Raw genomic sequence first — 9,690 nt, forward strand, 5'->3', positions numbered from 1 at the left:
TGTCTTTTTAAAAATTACAATTACAGTATGTGTTTATTACCTTTAGTACATTTGTCATTTTCTGAACTATCTTGCACATTACTTGTTTATATGGGCACTGTATAACTCCCAGTGGTAGAACACAGGCTGCTGAGGCAGATATTGTCATGGGATAGTGCTGAACACATAGGGCCAGCTACACATTATACAAACTTCATATATGAATGGAGCATGAAAAAGTTACCTAGTACCTCAATTTCTCACTTATTACTTGAGCTAATCAGTGTCCTACTAACCTTAAAGGATCTTTATGATAAATAAGATATAGGAATGCACAAGTCTATTCTGACATATTGTTATTAGTATCATCATTCTAATCATCATCTTAGCTGTTAACATCATTAGGACCACAAAATACAATTTTATCTTAGTTTCTGTCAGCATCATTTATATGAAGTATGTCATATGGCAGCTGCATGCTGTAATCATTTCTAAATCATCTCTTCAGGGATACAGATATACCATTCACTACTTGCCTGAAAACCAAGATTATTACTAACATATTTTCCCACCACTGAGCTGTGTCAAGGATGTTTATGTGTGTTTTGTTGCCTTGTAAACAGATGAACAAGATCCAAAAGGAAGACTGCAGTGGCTGTGCTGGGATGAAGGGCTAGCTTGCTTTTTAAAAGCTATCAGTAAAAAATATGGCTCAGCATGAGAGATGATTGTAAGTAGAAGGCATCTGAGACAGGAGCAATCTGTCCATGAATAAAGCAATTTCCCATAAACCAGAAATAAGAAGAAATGGGTATGAGGCACAGAAGACACATCAAAGCATTAATTTTTAAGAAAGTTGGAAAATTTTATCAAAATAAAAAGGAATCCAAGGGTGGGATTGTTCTTAATCTTTTCTGTTTGGTTATGTTGCATGAGTTTCTCATGGATCAATTATTTATTTCTTAACTTAGGTAACAATACTTGTGGAGTACTCAGAAGGTAGCAAGCCTTGTTTTGGGTGTGGTGGAGACCACAAGGATAACCAACCCTGTTCATACATGAAGTATGGAAGATTGTATAAACATTTTTCATATACTTTTGAGTACTTTGTAATTTACAAATTGGTTTTGTGTATATTATTTTGTTGACTCCTGGCACAAATTTTGGAAGGGTACAGGGCAATAAAACCTAGGCTATCTAGGCAAAGTGGCTTCTCAAAAGTCACTTAACCAAAGTTAGTATGTGGTGAAGCAGGTGGTAAAGCCTCAAAGCAAATCAGGTACTTACTTCCCAACTCAGTGCCCTTTCCATTCCATCACACAAGTACTTGCTGTCTCAAGGGGCAACACAGCGAGTTATAACACAAAATTGTTACTCTCATCAAGTAGCTGGAAAAATAAGAGGCTACCTAGAGGGTGTGGCATTTCAAGAGAGACCAGAGACATGAAACAGCTTCTGCCAAGTAGGAGTTCATGACCTTTCCAGTGCTTATGATCTAGTCCACATCTGAACTAGTTACAAAGCAGGCAACACAAGAAAGCAGTGTGAATACAGAGAAAGTAAGGTGATATCTGAGAAAGTGCCAAATGACAGCAATAGTTAATAAGAAGGAACAATTACAGGAGCCATAATCAGGAACTCTTCAGGCATTGCATCTTGAAGAACTGGATACCTGATCTGTCAGGTGATCAGCATTACAGAGTGAACAGCAGCATCACAGGTTCTGAGGTAGACTTCTTCAGGTGAGCAGAGACTTCAGTGGAGTAGAAACTGAATTGAAGCATAACAATAGATATTTCTTTAAGTATCATTTGGTTTCTCCTGAAATAAACAAGCTAAAAAGAATTAACCAAATAAAGCTTACAATGCTCCATTGTGAAGCCAGATTTAATTAGTGTGCCATATTGGCAATTCATTTCAACAGGGAGCTCAGGCTGGTTTTAAAGCAGTCAAGTGAGAACTGATAATGGAGGAAGCCTTCTGCTATTTCTCATGTTTCCCTGAAGACACCACTATTAGATGGCTATTCAAATAGGGACTGTTACTCAGGATTAATTTTTTTTCTTCTAAACACAAAAGAAATAGATGCAAATTTTGGAAAATTTAGAAAAGGCTGATGTTAAAATAATTCAAAATGTTAAATCCTGGATATAACCCACTATTAAACTTTTAGAGTATTAAGTTTTAGTCTTTTATCTGTATGCTGTGAAATATTTATGTGTACAAAATGGTTGTATGTATTTGTCATGTATAGTTATAATCACATATATGTATAATTATATGAAACATATATATATATACTGTATATATATACTGTTAGATATATAGAGATATAGATCACTCTTTATATGAAGTGTGATTATACTATGTATATAGTTTTACATGACCTGTTTTTTACCACTAACAATTGTAAAAAATTTAGAATTTTATATAGCCCTGAGTATTAGCCTCACCTCTTTCAAATGTCTTCTTCTAGCAGAATTTATGCAAAGGAGAATTTGCCAGACAATTATCCCTGGGTCCATTTGTTCTGCAGGTGCTCCTTTTTAAAGTTTGCTGCCCTTCTAGTACCAACATTCCCTTTCCAGAGGCACAATGATTAATTCCAGTCAGTTGTCCCCAATCTAATTTGGCCAGTACTCTACTGACCTCACCAAAAGGGGTAATACAGACAAGCGCACACTCCTCGTTGGTCCCCATCTATAAAATTTCCTGGAAACTTTAGATGTACAACGTACTTTACTGAAGGATGAAGAATAACCAGAGGTGTTTAATGTTCTGGGGATAGAGTGCAGGATGGGAGATAACCTAGATACTGAATAGGAAATTCCCAGAATCTAAGGCAAAAGAACAAATATTAAAACCTTCCTGGGTTCACCATTGCCTTTATTTGCTGCACTGCCTTGAGACATGCTCTCCCTGACCCTGCCACCTCACAAAAGGACACCGTAACCTGAAGCATAATATTTCCCAAAGTCTGAGCTATTTATTTTCAGAAATACACACACAGAGGTGGAGCAATCAGTGGCTAGTTGGAGAGGGGCCAGTGTATGTTTCCCAGAAGACCAGTTCAGGCCGGGGACAGGGAGGCTCCAGGTCTGGTGTGCTGTGTGATCTTTGCTGGTGTCAGGAGAAGATAAGCCCTTTAATTTCTCATCTTTTTCCAGTCTACATGGTGGGAAACTATTGGATCTAATTCATTATATATAATACATTTATGCATATGGACACACACACACATTACAAATAATAATTCTCACAGAGGACAACAACCATTTCCTCTTTACATATCCTCCTCCACTTCAGGACATATCCAGGGCCTACTCATTTATAAGTAATGAAGTCTCATAATTGTACTCTTGAAGCAATAGGCGATCTACTGAAATTGCAGTTTTTATTTACTTCCAGATAGAAAAATTTCTTAAGCTTGATATGTTTCTTCTCTGAGTATCAGCATTTACATAACTACTCACCAATTATTGACTATTTATGTTTTCATCTCTCTTGTTTACAAACATATCAACCTTTAAGGCTTCCTTCACTTCACATAAGCTTCACAAAGAAACAGACATGTCAGAGTCCATAATAAGCTAAATGGCAAATACAACGAACTAATTTTCAAAAAAATCTGGGTTTTGATCTTTACTATTTAATTAACTACCTACGAAATGTTGGACAAATTACTTAGATTTTGTGTGCTTCCATTCAGTCCCTTTCTTTACAAAATTGTAGAGATGAGCAAAGAAGTCTTTAGGATCCCTTCAAATACTAGCTTATTCCTCCAAAAAATTATTTCAATCAGTAATTCTTGACCCTGAGCCAAGTTACCTCTAAATACCTTGACGTGTCAATGGTATCAATCAAATAACTATTGTCCATAAAACTAATTATCTTTGATTTTAAGACGAATTGCATCTGTCAATCAGAGTTATTTAGGAAGAATAACTACTGTAAAAATCAATAAGGGGAGACAATTGCAAAAAGTTAATCAGTGATTATCTTGCTCACCTGCGGGCTTCCTCCATGCTTTCCACCACTTAACATTCACTGTTGTGAGCAGGGCACTTTCTTAAGCACTAAGAATGCAGCAGTAAACAAAAAAACAAAATAAGGTTCCTCCCCGGAGTCCTTAAATTCTACATCTAAAGAATCATCGTTAAGAAGCTTGCCAATGACACATGGACATATATACACTACTAAATGTAAAATAGCTAGTGAGAAGAAGCCGCATAGCACAGGGAGATCAACTCAGTGCTTTGTGACCACCTAGAGGGGTGGGATAGGGAGGGTGGGAGGGAGGCTCAAGACCGAGGGGATACGGGGATATATGTATACATATAGCTGATTCACTGTGTGATACAGCAGAAACTAACACACCATTGTAAAGCAATTATACTTCTATAAAGATGTTAAAAAATAAATAAAATAAAAAATAAAAGAAATAAAGTTAAATAAGAATCTAAATAAAAAAAAAGAAGAAGCTTGCCAATGACAAACTTGGACAGGTGTATATGCATGTGGAGAGGTATGAAGGCTTGGTTCTTATGTAGAGTTTGGGAAGGATAGGGTCAAGAAGAGAGGAAGATTTTTTCTATTAAAACAAAACAAAACAAAACAAAAACCTCTCCATGGTAAATGTCAATAACTCTTTTATTTTTGCCCCATTTGGGGCAAGTACCTGGCCTGAGTGATCTCACCTCTTCAGAAACCTCTAAGCTACTGCTTCTTTTTTTTTTTTGACTGTATTCTGAAATGCGGACCAATAAATTTTGGTTTCCTATCTTATGTCTTCCTCAGAAGCTTTCTAAATAGTTCTCAGATTTCACTCTGATAGAGAAAATGACAAAGGCTCTCCAATGTGCTAATAATTTTTGGCTCCCAATTTACCCCTCCCCCATCTTCCTATCTTTGACTGAGCAAAGGTTCATAAATTATTGTATTCATGTTGATATCCTGACTACAGGTGTATGCTCTCAATCAGTGTTGGTATGCTATCATATCCATTGGAAATTGAACTGTTTCCAGACTAGAGTTGATAAAGAGGAGATGGGAAGTCAATGATTTAAAAGCACATGACATGGCAAGATGATGAAATGGAAATAGAAACAGATCCAGATTCTACTATCAAGTTGACTACCAGTACTGCTGGCTGGATATATCATGTTACATTTTGGACATTAATATCTTCAGTCATGGAACGACACAGCTGGATTAGAATATCTCTAGTGTCTAAATAAATCTTGCTGGTGTGGTTTAAGCAGTTTTGAGAGCAGAAAGTCCTTGAATTTTTCCAGGGCCACAATTCTATAATTCTTACTTCTCCTGGGATGCTTTTATTCTAGGACAAGAAGCCTAAGATGTGATATAAGTATTTTTTTAAGGAGAGGAAGTGCTTATAAAGTACATTTAGGAATTTTTTTTTTCTACAAGCCTCTGAACAAGGAAAACATGGCCTAAAATTTAGGTACAGGAATGTCTTGATCCTCAGAGAAAAGAAAGTGTATGTTCAGAGAGCTAGCTAAGATAATTGATAATCAACAGTCTTGAATAGTTATTATTAGTCTAATTTGAATGTAGGGAGGTTATGGTGGTTTTAAAAATATATCTACATACTATTTGATATTCTTACCTTCAAGAACAGAATATGACAGAATTTATGGTTTGTACCCTCTGAAAATAAGTAGTAGAATGACCGAGTCTTCTCTCTCTTTCCGTCTCCGATCACTTGTTCAGAGGGAAACCAGGTACTATGTTGAAAGCTGCTCTATGGAGAGGCCTAAGTGATGAGGCACAGAGAATGCCTCTAGTCAGCAGCCAGTGAGGAACTAAGGCCCTCAGTACAACACCCTGCAAAGAACAGAGGCCTACCAAAAGTCACTTAATTGAGATTGGAAGTGTATTGTTCTTCAGTCAAGCCTTCCGATGAGAATACAGCACTAGTTGTAGTCTAGTCTAGTCTAGCATGGCAACTAATGAGAGACCTTGAGTACAAATCACCTCTGTAAGTAATCCTGGATTCCTGACACACAGAAAATGGGAAATAAAATTTTTGTTACTCTGAGGTGCTGAGTTTGGAAGAAATTTGTTATACAGTAATAGGTAATTAATACAGAGATGCACCATAGCTCCTCTCAAAGATGCTTTCCCTTTCTTTGGAATCTCATTTGTTAGAAAGTAAAATATATACCTTTAAGACTGATCTCCAAAGTTCACTTCAACTTATTTTTCCAAGCTTGTCACCATATACTTCTATATATACCCTGAGCTGCCATCTAAATAAAACTAGACTTTTTGCTGGAATTATGCTTTCAGGACACCAAGTCTTTGTATGTGGTTTTCCTAGGATGAAAAAAAAAGTTATTATCACCAAACTATCCAGAGTTCAAAGCACATCTCATTTGCAGTATAACCTAGAGTTTAAATACATTGACTCTGAGTCAAATGGAGCAAAGTTTGAGCTCTAGTTCTGCTCATTGAAAACTGTATGATCTTGGACAAGTAAAATTCTTACCTCTAAATGTGAATATTATTTACCTACCTCAAAGAGTTGATATACAGATTAATAAGGTAACACTTGTAAAACACTGAGTGCTTGCCATGTGAGCATTTAATAACTGTTCCTTATCATTGTTATTGTCATTCTATTCCTTATTATCTATCAAATCTCTCTTGAAACAGACCACTCCAGGTTGGTGGGTATTTCCCATATTCTTAATATCTCTCTTAAAATATCTCTCTATAACTACCAAGAGAAATGAATACCTGGGTTGAGCTTAGACTCTTGTACCGCCTAGCTAGTGACAGGTCAAGTCACTCAACTTCTGGAATTTACCTTATTCAACTTTTAATTTAAATGAATATGTTTAAATTTTCTTTCAGTTTTGACTTCTGAAAGTCATACTTTCTTTATATATACTCCATCTTTTTCTGAGGCTTAATCTGCAGGTGGATAAAGAGATTAGATTTTTGGTACTCCAGTCTTTTTGTCCCTTTCTGTTCTGTATTATAAGAAATTATTTCTTTATTGGCCAAATAAACTTAACTTTTTAAAATGCTCCACTTTGTCTTCTTCTCTTGATTTCACAACATGAGCAGTCTGACATGTGAATTTAATGACAGATAAAATCCCAGTGTATTCACACAAAAACTGCTTGTATGTGTGTTCTATTTCCTGAGAAGACTGAAAGCTTATGTGTTGGTACAAGAAACAAAGGGGAAAATGACTTTTTGAAAGGTAGTAAAATTTTATTTTATGTCTTAGTCTCATGTCTACCACTAGCTGTGACTACCCTAAAATATATATATATATATTTATATTTGCAGATAATAAAAGACAAAGAAAAAATGTTTTTGTTCCTAGCAAATTGTGTTGTTTATTAGCCACATAGGTATATTGATAGAATATATTAAAATCATAAATTTTTTGAGAGCTGAGAGAGAGCTTCGGGATTATTTTGTATAGTGATTCCTAATCTAGGGTTCCTGAAGAGCTATTTTAAAATATTTTCAAAGCTTAATATGAATTATATATTGACTTATAATATAAATATACAAAGAAATTTGCAGAAAATTCAGAGAAGAGGAGTAGGAATAATAACGTGTTTGGGCTGGTGTTTTATTTTTGGTCCTGTCCTTTTATAAATAGGGAAATTAAACTAAAGTGTTTTAATTATTTTGTCAGGGTGAATCAGAATGCTGTTGTCAGGACTCATAAGCCACTTGCTGACTCCCATTCAGAATTTTTTTCCACCCAAACTTTTGACAAAAAACTGTCCTGAATCTGAACTAATTCTTTGTGGTCCCACTAGTCAGAGCCTTATGCCTCCACCTGTGGGTTCAGGAGTACCCAGGTAAAAGCCTTTATTAAATACTTTGGTTGCATACTTCACTCAAATCTAATAACAGTCCATGAAGTTTCAGGAAGTAAGTCATATAATTTAAGTAACTTCACTGAGATCATTTAGCTTCTGAGTGTCTAGTCCAGGAATACTGCTCAGGCCTTCTGATTTTAAAGTTGATGTATTCTCAGTTCAAAGTGCAAACAACTTTGGTATGCAAAAATCATTTTTTCTTTGTATAAACAGGGTAAAAATTGTCAAAATTATAAAATAGATAGAAAAAAGATTGATAGATAAATTTGAATATATGTGTATAAATTAAAATATATGTTTAGCTGTGTATGAGTTTTTAAAACTATCCTGCTTTAACCAACTTGTTTACATAACTTACCAAATATCACAGGAGATGAGATGTACTCTATTATAAATAAAAAGAACTGTTGAAAGCTTGTCCATTTATCTTAGAACTAACTTAAAGAGTTGTAGTTAAAATGTTGTTCTCTTATGCTATGTTGTGCCATAACATTAACATGCTCATTCTCTTAGAATTTTTCCTTCTCTGTTACTTACTTAAATTACCACCAAATCATAAAAACAAAGATTCTAGCTAATCTCTAGAGAAGAGTAGAAATTTTTGTGTCTAGCAGTCTATAGACCAAATTCAGGGTGTTGATGAACTCCATGAAATTGTATATGTATATGTATAAGTCTCTGTAACTGTAGGTAAAGCTGTAGATGTAGTTGTATGCGTACATATAGATGTAAGTGTACATGTTAAATATGAGTTCATATACATGGACAAGTAGGAAAATTTTTGTGTACATTTTTCTTGAGACTCCATAGTTTCACCAGGCTCAAAAATAATACAGAACACAAAAATGATTTAAGAAAAACTCTTGCTTTATAAAAAGTTTAACATCTTCATTCCACAATGACTGCATCAAAACACAGGCAGATCCTGACTTACTTACTTCTTAGGATTTCTAATTATTCTCCCTGATCATTTTGTACATCTAACATATACTTCAGGCTATAGTGTTAGGTACATTTTTATTAGATTCAGAGCTTTGTGTAAACAATGAATATTTTTCTTGCAAGTCTGCTCTTCTCTTTTTTACTTCCTGTCCTGCTCTTGATCTCACTAAACACTTTATTACCATGTCTCACTTTGCTTCCCCCTCCCACCAAACTTGATTATTAGGGATTATTATTCATAAGAATTAGAATCTCCAAACCAGCCTTTTCAAAATCTCTATCCTGATTGCACCTTTCTTTTATAGTAATAATCTCTCCTCTGCATTCCTGTCCATTTCTCCTCCACCCGATGTTGGCATCTTATTTCAACATTCACATAATATTCCTAACAATTTACATGAATTTAAGGAACACAATGCCAAATTCTCCCTAATGAAAGACCTTTATTAATTTTTAACCCCATTTGATCCTCACAATAGAGAGGTTGGTAGGGTTTACTATTCCTATTTCTAAAATGGAGAAACTAAGGCCCAGAAGAATATAGTTTTCATAGTCACAAATTCAGTTACCAATATACCTGAGACTATATCCTTCATCTCTTAACTAGTAATCTAAGGCTAACTGAAGACTTTTTTTTTCCATGTGCTTATTGGCCATTCATATACCTTCTTTATTATTATTATTATTTTAATTTTTGAATTTTATTTAATTTTTTTATACAGCATGTTCTTATTAGTCATCAATTTTATACACATTAGTGTATACATGTCAATCAAAATCACCCAATTCATCACACCCACACCCCCACCTCCCCATAGCTTTCCCCCCTTGGTGTCCATACATTTGTTCTGTACATCTGTGTCTCAATTTCTGCCCTGCAAACTGGTTCATCTGTACC

This window comes from Physeter macrocephalus, chromosome 19, assembly GCF_002837175.3.
Source record: "Physeter macrocephalus isolate SW-GA chromosome 19, ASM283717v5, whole genome shotgun sequence".
Lineage (NCBI taxonomy): Eukaryota > Metazoa > Chordata > Mammalia > Artiodactyla > Physeteridae > Physeter > Physeter macrocephalus.